Raw genomic sequence first — 14752 nt, 5'->3', positions numbered from 1 at the left:
GTGAAGGCAGCCTGAGACTGCATTTGAAGAGTTCTGTGATAGACTGAGGGCTGGGACGAAGAATTCCAAGGCTGAGGACGCATCACAAGGGAAACACAGAGGCAGGCAAACATTGAAAAGATTCAGGCAGCCAGTCTAGGAAGGTTTGGCTGGAGTGCTGGACATGGGCAGGGGCAGAGTGGTAGATAAAGCCAGAAAGGAAAGTTAGGGCCTTGATGTGAGGGTAAGAGATGCCAGTGCTGAAGTTGTCTGGCCATGAAGCCTCTGGAGTCTTCTGAGCTGAGCAAGGCAAGATCATACCCAGGTTTTAGAGGCGTCATCCTGAACTGTGCTCAGGATTTGGATGTGTGCTGAAGGGTCCTTCATGACTCTAATAGCTTGGAGCTCATAAATGTCAAGGGCTGATCTTGTCGTATGTAGCTGGGTCTCATCTCATCAGCTGAGTATTTTAAGAAAAATACTGACCTATTCTGAGGAAGAGAGAATTCTCCAGGCAGTGGCAGATGGCCTTTGGACTCAAACCACAGTATCAACTCTTCCCTGGATCTCCGGCCTGCAGACCTACCCTGCAGATTTTGGACCTGCCAGCCTCCGCAATTCCTTACCATAAATACATCTCTCTCTCTTTCTTTGTGTGTGTGTTTCCTATATGTATATCCTATTGATTATATTTCTCTGGAGAACCCTGACTGATATTCCTCCAGCAAGATTACCATTTCTTCTTCTATTCAAGCAATACTCATAGGCTATCCATAAAGTGCCAATAAAAATCTTCTTTAAATTGACAATACACTCTCTACCTCCATCTCATCCCCTGCACGAAAACCTACATACATGAGAACCCCAGATATCATCCCGCTTTTGCTTTGTTCCTTGTTCGTTTGCTCTTGCAGTTGGTGATGGAAAACGGTTTGGCTACCATGATGGACAAAACAGGTATGGCAACCTGGAAGTCACTTGCTTTCTAGTTGAAATCTTCACAGTTTTCATACTCTCGCCCTCATGGGTCCCATTTAGTAATGCTTTACTCACCCTTATTTCTCTTCCTGAGTCCTCTCCAAGCTCACTATTCAACTTCATTGGGACCTTCACTTTCAACTCAGTAAGAAACCTGGCAGGATTTCATGGTGTCTCAGGGATAAAGTCAAGTGTCAGGCATTGTCAAGATTTTCCACAGAAATCTGTTCCTGGGTAGAGGTATATCAACCCTAAGCATAACAGTCATGAGCATTTCCCAAGCACTACCTATGCGCTAGGACCTAAAGTAGATGATTTACAACCATCACCTCATTTTATTCTGTAAATGAGACATGAGAGACTATACTGATTGTCCCCCAATATTCATCCCCCCTTCTAATAAAAAACAGAACCTCTGAGTTTCAGCTGGGCACACGGACACTGGGAATAAAAACGAAATTTCTCAGCTCCCTTTTGTGCACAGATGTGGCCAGCTGACTCAGTTCTGGTCAGCAGACTATGGGAGGAAGGGTTATGTAGAACTTCTAAGAAATGTCCTTAAAAGAGGCCTAGTGCATTCCCCTTACGCATGGTGGCTGGACTTTGGACAAAGTCTCTGGAACCTGCAAAACCATCTTGACCCATGTGATCTCAGCACTGTGTTCCGGAAAGGGAAAGCAGCTTGATGGAAGGAGCCTGGATTCCTGAGGTTTTGCGGAACCACCCTACTAGTCAAAACCTGCCTGCAACCAAATGATTATTATTTTTTCCCTTTCACAACTTGTGTAAGTCACTTGGGGTTTTAGTGTGTCTGTCACTTGTAGCTGAATCCGATACGATTGATTCAGCAGGTTCAAATATTCCCATTCAAAAGAGGAAGAAACTGAGGCTCAAAGAATTTAGCTACCTTGCTTACAGTCGCATAGGTAGCAAGTTGTAAGTGGTCGAGTCCGGTTCTCTCTGATTCCAAAGCCCACCTCAGAGTCTCATCCTGCTAGTGAGCGCCGGCTGCTGAAGTGAACTTCCCATCTCCTCTCCTGGTCTAAAGATCCTAAGCATTCACAGTTTGGTTGAGCTGCCACTGTCTGAAAAGGGGTTCAGAGGTCCCTTTGCTGTCTTGAAAGATGTTTGCACAAACCTCTGTACTCCTGACCATTCAGGGACCCCACATAGATTTATCCCGTAGCTTTCTGATATGTTTGCCAAGTAGCTCTATCTTAGAATGCAGGGTAGCGTGGAGAGCTTGCACACCCTGTCAGACCACTAAGCCCGCCTGTCCAAACAAATCTACTCTGCTGTGACTTTATTCCCCTGGCATGTCGATACACATGCTTCTCCCACTGGGGCTTGGGGCCCAAGCATATTTGAGAAGTTGGATGGCAGTAAGTTTTTCTGCCAAGACCATAGCACACATCCCTGGAAACAAGGAAAGGGACAGACTTACTGTGAAGTGTTCTGGCTTCTGTGTGGATCTCCTGCCGGAGGATTCTAGAAACTTCCTTTAGATACAGAGACTCCCAAAGTCCTTCAGATGCTCAACAACAGTCTATACCCCGGTTGAAAACACAATCCCAATAGAGAAAATCGAGTCTGCCTTTTGCTTGTGTGAATTTACAGGGGTCCCGTAGACTGGCTTTGATCTAGTTTACTGTGTGACCTTGAAGAGAGACAACATGTTGTGTTGAAAGAGCACAGGTTGAGATTCGGAAAGCCTTGCTGCTGGTTACAACTCCCACACTGTCTAGTTCAGTCTTGGGCAAGTCACTTAACCTCTCTGAGCCTCGCAGCTACAAGACGGGAGTTCATTCGTTCCCTCACCTCTCCAAGCATGCTGCATCCAGTTCGGTATGTATTAAATGCACACTTCTCTGGGTTTTGAGCACACAAATAAGAACAAAATATGACTTCCCCACAGGAAGAGTTGACCTCCTACCTAACAGAATTATAGTAAATGTCAAAGTGTTCACGGCTATGACGGTACTTGAGAAAGTATAAAGCTGCCCATAACAAGAGTTATTTTTAAGTCACAACTCGGTATTTCCCCTCCTCTAAGGTGGGAACCCCAAAATATGCCAAAAGGAGCCAATGGAGAATAGGCATAAGACTAGTGACCTGGCTACTGAGGCCACCAGCAAGAAATGCGTCCCAGACGGGGTATCAAGTGGTGCCTGTGGACCCATCCTAGGAAAAATATGGACTGAGAAACATCTAGAAACTCTCCCTCTTCCGGGCCCATGCCCGAGCTCAGTATCTAATGGGAGCCACAGACAGGCCACAGACTTCTATCCTTGTGATCGGGAGATGCCTCTGTCAGCCAGGAGAGAAATTTCAATATTTTATCGAAAGCATTTTGCAGCGAGAAATCTCCAACACACACACCCCCATTTTTTTTTTTTTTTTTCCGGTGCCAGCATAATTTAACTATGATTTAATAGCTTCTTTCATTTACTTGTTAAATTATGCCTCTCCATCACCTTCCCTTTGGGTTTTCCCGCCTTTTGGTCCTACAACCTCCCATTATTTATTAATGCCCCATAATACATGATCGAGGCAGGCAGAAAGCAGCCATTTCATGATGATTTAGGAGACTCCTGGCAGGGAAACAACAAGAGCAGAAGCATATGTTCTGAGAGTCTCCCCTGTACTCGCCTTTTTGGAACAGAGTTGGATAGTTGTTAGCCATCATCTGCGTGGGTCCTCCCCTTCCCTCCCCAGCCCAGCCCCCTGGCCATTTTCCTGCCCTGAGCAAATTCAAAATACCTGGCTCAGAAAGACTGGTGAGTCAGTGCTCATGTTATTTCCAAGTGCCCACTGCTAGAATGAGCATGCTCCTCAACGTCGTGCTTAACCTGAAGAGACACTGAGAGGTAATTTGGCTTTCCCTCCAAAGGAGGAGTCCCGTGTGGGATGAGGAAATTTCAGATAATTGAAATCTTTAGGGGCTCAGTTCTTGGAAAGAAGGTTGAAACAACAAAATCTAGGGAGGTGGTCCTTGCATCCCCCACCCACCATCTTTTTGCTGGGAAAAAGCTTGGACTGTTTCTACTGGTGGAATGACTTCACAGGGAATGGAGTTGGGATGGGTAGTTCCCGAGTACAAGGCAGGGGGGATATCAGGGTGTTCCAGGGCTTACTCAAGAGTATAGGTTGGGTCATATCTGAACCCGATCACAATGCTGCTTCCCCCAGGCATTTGTGAGAGGCACATTCATTCACTTCCCAGGCTCGATTTCTTTTTTCCTCATCGCTTCCTTTGTGCTCTGGACTAGACTAGAACTCATTTTGCAATTTGGTTAATGACATTTGGAGGTTCTACAAGCTACGGGGATGGTCACACGAGGTGCCAGAGGCAGAAGGACACCTAGGGAAGTGCCATGACTGATCTAACCACCATACAGTTGAAAAACGGCAGAGCCAGAACGAGAGCCAAGTTTCCTATCTGACTGTAAACCTTAATTGAGGTAGGCTAGTGCTTACTCTTTTGGAGATAATATATATTCAGGCTCTTAGTAGAGTGCCTGGCATTTAATGCATGTTTGCCTTCCTTCAGTACAGACCATCAGAACTAGAAACAGGGCTTAACAGGGGGGCAGTGTTTTCCATGGAGTCAGAGACTTGGGCTTCCCTCCTCGCTATCCTGTTACTGCTTGGGTAAGCTTGGATGATCCGCATTGCCTCTCTGGGCTTCAGTCTTCTTATCTGTGAAGATTGGGTTAGATAGTCTCTGAGATACCTTCTTGCTGTAGCTTTGTTCTTGAGACTGCCTCGGTTGAGATGGTGAGTGAACTGTGGGCCTAGAGAGAGACTCTTGGGTCTAGGGGAGGAGTTGTCCAAAGTGCAATAAACACAAAGTACTTGGGCCTTGGTGATTGTTAAATTGCGTGATGGTCAACCAAAGCATGAGGATTTCTCCTACTTCTTGACAGTCCAGCCTCTTGTCTCCAGGTCCTAGATGCCACTTGGCATATACTGCATGGTGTCCCCACTGGTTCCCTTTCCAGCTGTTGGAGAAGCATGATTACACTAAAGGCTGGCCATGCTTGCGATTCCCCCTTCATCCTTGAGTACACTCACCTGATTCACCCCTCCAGATGGCAGCAAGGCCTTGGAGCCCAGGGAATTGCCCACTGGGGACATGTTCTGATTTTCCCCTGGGACCCAGGCAGCCATTCCCCATCTGGTAGTCTAGAATTAAAGCCCGAGGACAGGAGAGGAGACCTAGTATAAAATAACAATGGCAACAGCAATCCTGGTCCCTCTGCCCACTCCCCTCCCCCCCTCCCCCCCATGAAGTGACCTCCTGCTCCCTGCCCTGCCTTGCAGAGGGTGGCTAATGCAGTCAGTCAGTCTAGAGACTGGAGCTTTGGATTTCTTAGGCTCACCCTGAGTTCTATTTTTTTGCAGCAAACCTGACTTTGTGGTGACCTCTGCAATGCCTCCGTTAGCATTTCTGCAGGCCCCAGGTTTGCAATGACATGCTCCATTCCTCCAGAAGTTTTCATTCCTATGGCACCAAGGCTGCGAAACTTCAGAAGGCCAGGCTGTTCTGCAGCTAACGTCAACGTGGAATCTGCCTAAGCCTTGACTAATGTATTCTTTGCATTATTAAACACAGATTAAATATATATGGATATTTAAATGTAATGTGTTATTTTCCTAAATCTAGCTTTACTTGATGTTCCTTTGACTTACGCCTTTTCATTGCTCATAATTGTCTCAGGGATCATGAATTATCGGCAGAAAGGAGCTGGAGCTCCCTCAGCACCAAAGACTTTGCCGTCCCATTACGTTTGCCCAAGAGATGTAGCCCAGAAAATTATTGCTGGGGTTCTTCATGTGGGAATTTTTTTTTCCGGCCTTCCTAGATAGAGCATATTCCTCACCTCTGATTCAAAAGCCAAGGCAGACAGAGCCTGGCAGACATGGGGGTTCATTTCTGTGCTGCAAAAATCTTGTGTCTGGGACAAGTCTCTGAGTAACAAATTTGAACAGAGTCTGTGGTTCCTTGCTGGTGGCACCTTCATCCACTTTCCACCAGCTGTAGAGGCAGTCACTTGGCCTCTATGTGTGCTCAGAAGGCCCCAGAGATTTCTAATTCTTTTTCTTTTTTTTTAATGACCTAGTTTCTTAAATTTCTGCTCAATACTCCAGTGTCATGGAAGGGAGACCTGACCTGTCAACGGAAGTATGTCCCAAGCAGAGGCTGTCTAGATCATTCCGTGCCTGCATGATTTAGTTCCTCTTCTGGAAGGGCCTGGATGAGGGGATTGGTCTTGATTATTGGCACGGTCTTTGCTGGCTCTGACATCCCCTGGTTTTCTATGCTTCCAAGGGACCAAAAGGAGAAATGTAGGTACTGTTTTCTATTGCCCAGTGGCTGCGTGGTCATTTTTCCTGCTACCCCTAAATCATACTCCCCTCTGGGGCTTGCTTAAAGCTGTTCCTGCTGATGCCAATATGCCAATTGATCAGGAGACTCTGTCACTATGTCCTGTGTTTATCTGTAGATGTGTGTTAGACTGGAAGCTTCTAGTGGTCTGGTGTTAGTTTGTATCAACGAGCAAGAGCTGCTTGTGGGCATTGCCTCTCAACTCCTTATATTGGTACCTTAAACTCAGCCACTGTGCGAGTGTTTACACCATGGAGATTGGCAAAAGCTAGAAAACAGGGCTTTTTTTCTCCCCCCCTTGGGAGAAATGGTTATTTAAATTGTAAGCATACCACTATCACAAGCTCCCTGGAGGCGCTGGGCAGCAGAAAATATGCCAAGCGACAGATCTTTCCCAGTTTGACTAGAAAGAAGGTATAATCTCCATTAGGTACCCCAGTCTACCAACCTTGCCCCCTTCCTGGAGCATTAGATCACTTGCTACACTTTCTCGCTTGGGGACATGTTAGATCCCACATCCTATTCCTCTCTGAGTGGGTCCTCAGACTTCCCTGAATTGAAAGAGACTTCCCTGAATTGAGAACTTTTTCCTCTCAGCCCCTTAGACCCAAGACTATTATTGATAACCTTCCTCTTCCAATGGGACAGTTCCTGGAGCAAGCAGACCTAGGCTTGTCTTGGGGGGCGGGGGAAGAAAAGGAGCAGATGTTGGGGTTACTGGTGAGGAAGAGGGATACTTGGCAGGACCGACTCCAGCAGGCAGGACACTTGTCAGCTGGACCCACGAAAACCCCAAAGAAGGAAAGGAGAATGTGATGCCCCACGTTTGCAAGGTACAAGAGTCACCGAGTCAGGACACACGATTAGCAGCACACGGACTGCTCATATTTCTCATGCTCCCTGCCTTGAATGTTCTTAGCCATACCTTGACCTTGGTTGTCCTCCCCAAATGTCTAGTCTGGAGCCTGAGGCCTAGCAGGCATTCAACAAACATTTATTCAATTGGTGAATAAGTTCGTGGGACATCCATGGGTCTCAAGGTTTAAAATGAATGCCACTGGGGTGGGGGGTGGGCAGCAGGGAGGGTGGTGAGAGAATGTGTCCTTTTCCCCAATCCTGCTTCATTCCTTAGGCTTGAGTCAATGGAGTAAGAGGCCCCTGAGAGGAGAGCAGGTGATCTGCACGATGCGAGGGTGCAAGATGAGAGCAAGGTCCGGGTGGGAGAGATGCCCTGGGTCCTCTCAAGGGCCCTTCCAACAGAAGAGTGTCTGCAGCTCGGGGAAGCAGGGAGTTAAGGTCGGAGGCGAATGGAATTTTCTGTGTGGTCGTACAGACTTGTCTTAACCACAGGAATGAACACAAGATTTGACTTGTTCCCTCAGCTATTGTCTGGAACTCTTTTTCCCTCCAGCCGCCGGCAGCCGGAGGTTTTAATGTGACATTTTTCTAAGTATTATGATTGCTCTCTGGCCTTCTCTTTATAGCTTTTTTTTTTGCTTCCCCTCCTTGCAGGCTCTTACCCCCCTGGCCTCCAGATGCTCCCCAATGAGCAAGGGCCGTCCTCTCTGCCTACCAGCCAGGAGAGGACATCTGCGCTGGGTTTATTTACTTTTTAAAGACACGCGTCTCCTCTCCTTCCTGAACCCCCACCCTGCACCTCCTCCTGGAAACCACAAACCATCACCTTCCCACTTCCCAAATCCCAGAGCACGACGGGGTGGAGACGTGCACAGGACCCTAAGCTCCATTTGTGGGGTGTTTGAGCCACCCTAACCAGGGTTCCTCGGCAGCCCCATCAACCCAGGGGAAGGACAGGTGCATTTGTTCTCCGTGACTCTTGCCTGGTCCCCCGTTCGATACCTTCCAAGGCTTCCTTAGATCCTTAGATCTCATTAGATCTTAGATCTTCCTTAGATCTCATTCTGTGCATCTTGCTTTGTATTTCCTAGTCTGCAGACACCTCCCTGCGAGGTGTCTACTCAATCCCCCAAATGGCCCTTCGTTCACCTTTAACTGAAGGTGAGCTCAGAAAAGTGACCCCAAAACTGATCGACAAACTGGAGGGCGGGGAGGAGTACTTCACAGATCCTTCCCCCACCCCACCCCATGGACTTGATGATCTCGCTGTATCTGCTTCATCTTCTTGCCCGGTTTCTGGGTGCTCCCTGTGTCCGAGGATGACAAAAGGGAAATGAGAAGTCAGTACACCTTTGAGCCTCCGGGCAAGCTGAGAGCTTGGGGCTTGCTTTCTCTGTGCCGCTATTGTAATGGAAAAGCATTTCTGTAGACAATTATGTTTTTTTTTTTTTAATTTTGTTTTAAAGTAGCATTAGAGAGATGGAGATGGATTTCTTTCCAAAGCATCCCCCTTTGATGAGGTGCAAAAAGGTTAAACAAAAAGCCAAACTTTGGTTTCAAATAGAAGACACCTTTATTCTAATTATAATCATAATGGTTCAACGTGTTTGGGATTTAATTATTTGGAATTAGAATAAAAAAAAAAGACATCCTGTAATTACCATTGAACTTATCTCGAGGCACAAATCTAATAATTAAATACTTTTAGATTTCATTCAGTGAGTAATTAAAATTTAAAAAATAATGTGGATTCTTTCCCACCTCTGCAAGGAAAGTTCTAAAATTATCAATGGGTTTCAATGGAAAGATCTGGATTTTACTGTGTATAAAACACAATCCTTAAGAAAATTATCATTTCGGTTATTTATAGTCCTTTCCTCCGGTGATCAGGGTGTTTGAACAAGTGAGAAATGACTGAGTTAGGAGTTGGATCTGAATGAAAAATATTTCCTTCGAGAAAGATAGTTTCCTGAGCATGAGCTTCATTTTTATTGTCAGCAAAGAGAGGCAAGCAGGTACTGTGCAATTTTTATGAGAACTGAGTTTTGTTCTCTGATCGGTTTTGGCAACAAATAGTGGTCCATATGCTTTCCCCTCCTGGAAGTGGAGCACGGTAGTGAGGTTTGGCAGGAGTAGGTGACTGTAAAATCCAAGGGAAGGTCTTGGTAGAGGGGGTGCTTCAGGGGATTTAGCCTCTTGCTTGGGAATAGGCCCCAAATATGAGCAAAGCAGATGCACCAGCTCTGGATGGGGGAAGACCAGGAACTAGCTGGTGTGGGGGAAATATCTGCTGGCATGACCCAGTGTCTTGAAGCTAAATTGTTAGCATGCTGTCCGTCACTCAGCTCACCTCCCCCCACAGCAGAAATCAAGGCATTGGCGTTGTTATGAGGAAAGAACAGGGGCTCAGACCTATCTCATGGATCAGCTATATGGCTTATCTCCTCAGGTCTTCTTTCCTCAGGTGTTCAACCCTCCGGGACATTCCATCACCAGCGAGTCCCCTCTGAGATGCTGCTTTCTTGGGCTGGGCACTACCTCAAATCAAGAACACCCTGGGTAAGTGATGCCAGGGAACTTGGACTTACAGAGGGAAATTTGGAATAAATTCAGGGAGAGGCTGGAGCTCAAAGGGAGTGTGTACCACCCCCAACAGCAATAATAACTGTAATAGTAAAACATGTAAACACTATACTAGTGCTTCATGTATGTGACCTTTATACTGACGCTGCTAGGGAAATGCTATCTCCATTCTGAAGAAGAGGTAACTAAGACCTAAGAGGCAAAGCCATGTTGTCAACACGAGGGCCAGATTTGCTATTAATTATTACAATATACGGCAAGGTTCTCCAATGGGGTGCTCCGGAGCTTCAAAAATTAAGATGTTTGGCTTTCACTCCAAATATCCTGGAGATGACTTAATGACAGTACAACAAGGAAGTTAAAGTTTCATTTGTGGAGTCGGACAATCCAGGTTTGTTTATTACCTGTTAAGCCTTGGCCTTAATGACTATTAAGCCTTACTGAATCTTAATTCCTCATCTGTAAAATGGGTATCATTGATGTACCTGCATCATATGCTTATGGGCAAGAGATAATATGTACAGAGTTTTTAATACAGTGAATGGCATCTGGCACATGCTCGGTAAATTCAAGCTTATTAATAATTGTTTTGTGTAAGAATTTGGTTAAATCTTGAAAAATGATGGTAATTTAAATGAAGGGGACCTTAGAGAATATTGCAGATGAAAAGAAAATATCACATTTAGATATGAGACTGTTCTATCCTGATCTTGTTTCATGTTTCTACTCCCTAAACTTTGATATCACGTAAGCTTCTGTCCTTGGTTTTCTTTTCTCCCTATGCTGTCTTTGGGCATCTCATCCACCCACACAGTTTTCACTATCTCATTTTATGAATGTACCCTTAAGTTTGATCTAGGGTGACAATTTTCTTCTTAACATTCATTCTCTTGCTTCTAATTCCTATGGGATGGTCCTTCTTCCTGGTATCTCCATCTAAGCAGGTCAAAAGTGGTCCTCTGAGTGTTTCTTTTTTCTTTAATGGCCCCACCATACTCCAATTCACCAAGAATAAATCCTCTTTGTCATGTCTGTTCCCTGTCTCCCATCCAATCAAGTCACAATTTAGGTCAGCTTTATTGGCTCCAGATTTAAGGCTGTTCTTTTCAATATGGGTGATTGCATTGTCTACTCAACTGGCCAATGGATTTCTTCTAAACTGCAGCCTACAGTCACCAAATTGATATTCCTAAAGATAATTCTAATGCTATCAGTCTATGCTCAGAAAGCTTTGATATCTGAAGCTCTGAAACTAAAACACCAACTTTATTTATTTATTTATTTATTTATTTATTTATTTATTTATTATTATTTATTTATTTTATTTATAGGCTCCACACCCAGTATACAGCCCAACATGGAACCCGAAACTAAGACCCTGAGAGCAAGACCTGAGCTGAGATCAAAAGCCCAATGCTTAACCAACTGAGCCACTCTGGCACCCTATTTTGTTATATCTTAACTTCAGTATTGTTAATAAATCTATTTTAAAAAAATATAGCTCTGCAAGAGCCTGCTATTTTCTCTTCTCTGGACACAGCCTGACTTACCCTTGTTCATCTTCGGCTCCCAGCTTTACCCAGTGGACTTTTACCCCTTCCTCAAGAGGGTTAATGCCTTCTTTCCATTTACTTTCCCAGATCATTCCCAGATGACAAAACCTCTTTTTTCTCTGTACTGCTGAAGCATTCTGTGTCCCTTTTATGAGAGTGATATTATCTTATGTTATGGTTCTCACCACTTAATACAAGCACCTAGAGGCCAAAGACCTGCTCGTATTCATTTTATGTGTGATCTCACGTAATCTGCCAAACAACACCCTTGAGAAGGTTGGTGGATTTCATCCTCCAGATGAAGAAGCCGAGGCTCAGAACTCTTAAGTCAATATTCCAAAGGTTCCAAATGCACGGAGTGATTAGGTGAGAGAATCATTGCAAACCCGCGCTTATTTGGTTCCAAAGCCACCACACAATACTGTTGGGTTGGTGGTGATGGGGGTGGGGTGGGGAGGCAGGGGGAGGAAGTGGTCGGAGGGCTAGAGGGTTGGAAAGATGTCGAGGAAAGCTTTGACTTAGAGGCAGATTTTGAGGTGGGCCTTGATGATTATGCTTTCAGGAGGTGGGTGTGGAGGAAGGTCTGCTAAGCAGGGGGTGCAGCACAAACAAAGTGGTGGAAGTTGGTCCTCAGTGGCTGCCTGTTGGGCAAAGGGACTGGATAGTGGGCGTGGTCACTTTCCTACCTGAACCAAGGACGTCCTTAGAAGTGGGGCTTTGCATCAAAAAAAAGAAAAAAAAAAAAAAGAAGTGGGGCTTTGTCCTCCGTGGGTGCTCTACTCCCACATACTCTTGCAGACCCAGGGAGAGGCGAAGCTGTTTGGTGGAAAGTTCTGGTACTCATTTTGATTTTCAGGACAATGAAAGGACTTTCATCTAAATCTTTAAGTTCACAGAAGATGGTGAAACCTGTCTGGTAAGTAGAAGCCCCTCCATGCCAGCTTGGGTTTCCTGCTTCCATCTGGCATGAGCCCAAACTCAGGAGGAAACACTTGCTGAATGAGTCCACAGCTACCCCTCCAGGTGAGGTGAGAACAAAGAAATATCTTCCCCTGAGCGGTGGGCAGTATTCCGTGGATCTTTTGCAACAATTTCTCCAAGTTCTACCTTCTTAAAGCTCTTCACTCCGTGATTCTGCTCGGTCATAGCCTGAAGCAGGACAGCCAGGCTTGAGAACTCCATGGGCTTGGACCCCATATCGTAAAATCTCTGCCCACACCTCAGTGATCCAACAAGCAGAGGAAGTAAACAAGGGAAATTAAATTAAACTGCTCCACCATGAAGAGCAAGAGCTGAGTCATATTTTCTCAACCGAATAGAAAGAGGTGGTAGGTCCTCTCTCTGAAGGCTCGTCACTTGGTTTAAAAATCACAGTGAATTAGGACCTCAAGTCTAACCCCAATTAGAGACACTGCTGCCAAGCCTTTGGATACAGCCACAGGACATGCCCGTTATTTAAAGCCTGATGTCAACCCTGCAGGGAGCTGCATCCTTGTGTTTCAAGTGGCTGCCTTAACAGAATTCTTTTAGCAAAAGGCACTAACATATATTTTAGGCGAACAATCAAGACGGATTAATAACCCCACCAGCGAATATTTATACAATATTAAGGTGGGCGAGGCCCGTGACACTTCCAATGCCGAGGTATAAAGCATGAAACCAAAGGCAGGCACTATAAATAAAAAGACCGGTAGATTCAACTGCAAAAAAAAAAAAAAAAAAAGTCGACAGCTCTATGCCTGAAAAAGTCAATTATCAAAAAAAAAAGAGCTCTAAACTGAGAAAATTATCTGCAGCAAAATGGCATAGGGTTCACATATAGCCTTATCAATGCCTAGTAAGAAAAAATATAAGCACTTTAGTGTAGAAAAAGGACATAAAGTGGCAAGTAACAAAAAAATAAAAACTGTGAAGTTGAGAATATATGACAAATATTCAACCCTTACTGATTATTAAAGGAATATGAATTAAAACAATTGTGGGATTTCAATCAGTCTATCAGTTTGATAAAGGATTTAAAGCCTGATCCTGGCCGGGGTTCTGAGCATGTGGAGCAACAGTCTGCTCCGCAGGGGAGTGTGTGAATTGGCACGAGCATCCTGCAGGGCATTTTGGCCATATGTATCTCAAGCCTTGAAAGCAACCACAGCCGTGGGCTTAGCTATTACATTTCTGGGAACTCACCCTCAGAAAATACTAGACAAATATACAAATGTGCATGAACAAGAATGTTATGACACCATTATTGGTATGTACAGGAAACTGGAAACAGTCTACATGTTCAGAAATTATAGCACAATGTCATAATAGAACATCGTAGAGTCATTAAAATGCTGATATATACAGTTATGTCTCTCCCTGTGGGAAGACGGTGACATTATATTGTGAAGTGAGAAAGCGCGGTAAAGAATATTCGGTCGAGTGTTTTCTTTAAGGAACAAAATGGAGATATTTTAAAAGCAGTTGCATTCTGTACTTTCTCATTTTAAACTGTTCTATATCTTCTGATTTTTCTACAAGGGACATGGGTTATTTGTACTAAAAGACAGACAAGACACATATGGTAGGCAAAATAAAGAGCCCCTTCTCAAAATGTCCATGGTCTGGTTCCCCAAACTCGTGAATATGTGAGGTTACATGGCAAAAGGGCCATAGCTGGCAAAGTGAAATAAAGTATGTAATTACAGGTAGACTGAGAAGTTTTCCATAAGAAGGATCCTTCCTCCTTCAACTTGGCTTCAAGAATATTTTTAGTAAAAAAAAAAAAAAAAAAAAAAAGGAACATTTTTAGTAGTGTAACTCTTTACCTTCCCTTTAAACTCTGACAAGTCAGGGATGTGTGTTTGTTTCACTTATCCCCACATCCCTCACATTAGCCCCATGGCTCAGGGGCTCCTTGGCCACAGTCACCAGCTCCCAGATGGACAGAAAAATGGATGAATTCCAAAAGCTACTGTCTACCCTCTGAAGCACACCTTCTACCTGTTGCAGGCACTCAGAGCTGATTTCCTTCCTTCTTCTTTTATGCCCACGGTATAGAATTTAAAGCCACTTGTGGTCTTTCCTTCACATCTGCATGGGTTTTCCTTCTAGATTTCAGAAGCCCAGACTGAGGTTTCAGCAATTGGACCAACACGCACCCACATTTCAAGCCACAAGTAACAACCATGACACGGAAATGGTAGTTAACGATCCATCCTGTGTGGGGACCCTGCCTCTGTAGGATCCTGATTTTAAGAATGCTGTTGGGAGCACCGGGGTGGCTCACTTGGTCAAGTGTCCAACCCTTGATTTTGGTTCAGGTCATGATCACAGGGTTGTGAGATTGAGCCCGGCATCATGGCTTGGTGCTCAGCAGAGAGTCTACTTGTTCTTCTCCTATGGCTCTCCCTGTGTTCTCTCTCTCTCTCTC

At 44.9% G+C, this 14752-nt stretch overlaps 1 long non-coding RNA gene across 1 annotated transcript; it reads left to right on the top strand.

Annotated features, from left to right (window-relative positions):
* Positions 1-4209: 4209 nt before the first annotated feature.
* Positions 4210-11255, top strand: LOC118355374 (uncharacterized). The gene is made up of 3 exons (XR_004817716.2): positions 4210-4418; positions 9669-9763; positions 11119-11255. It is a non-coding gene; the product is annotated as an uncharacterized LOC118355374 (long non-coding RNA).
* Positions 11256-14752: the final 3497 nt, after the last annotated feature.

This window comes from Canis lupus, chromosome 7 (assembly GCF_003254725.2).
Source record: "Canis lupus dingo isolate Sandy chromosome 7, ASM325472v2, whole genome shotgun sequence".
NCBI classification, from domain to species: Eukaryota; Metazoa; Chordata; class Mammalia; order Carnivora; family Canidae; genus Canis; species Canis lupus.
Note: the sequence above shows the minus strand (reverse complement) of the source record. Positions and strands in the feature narration are given on the sequence as shown.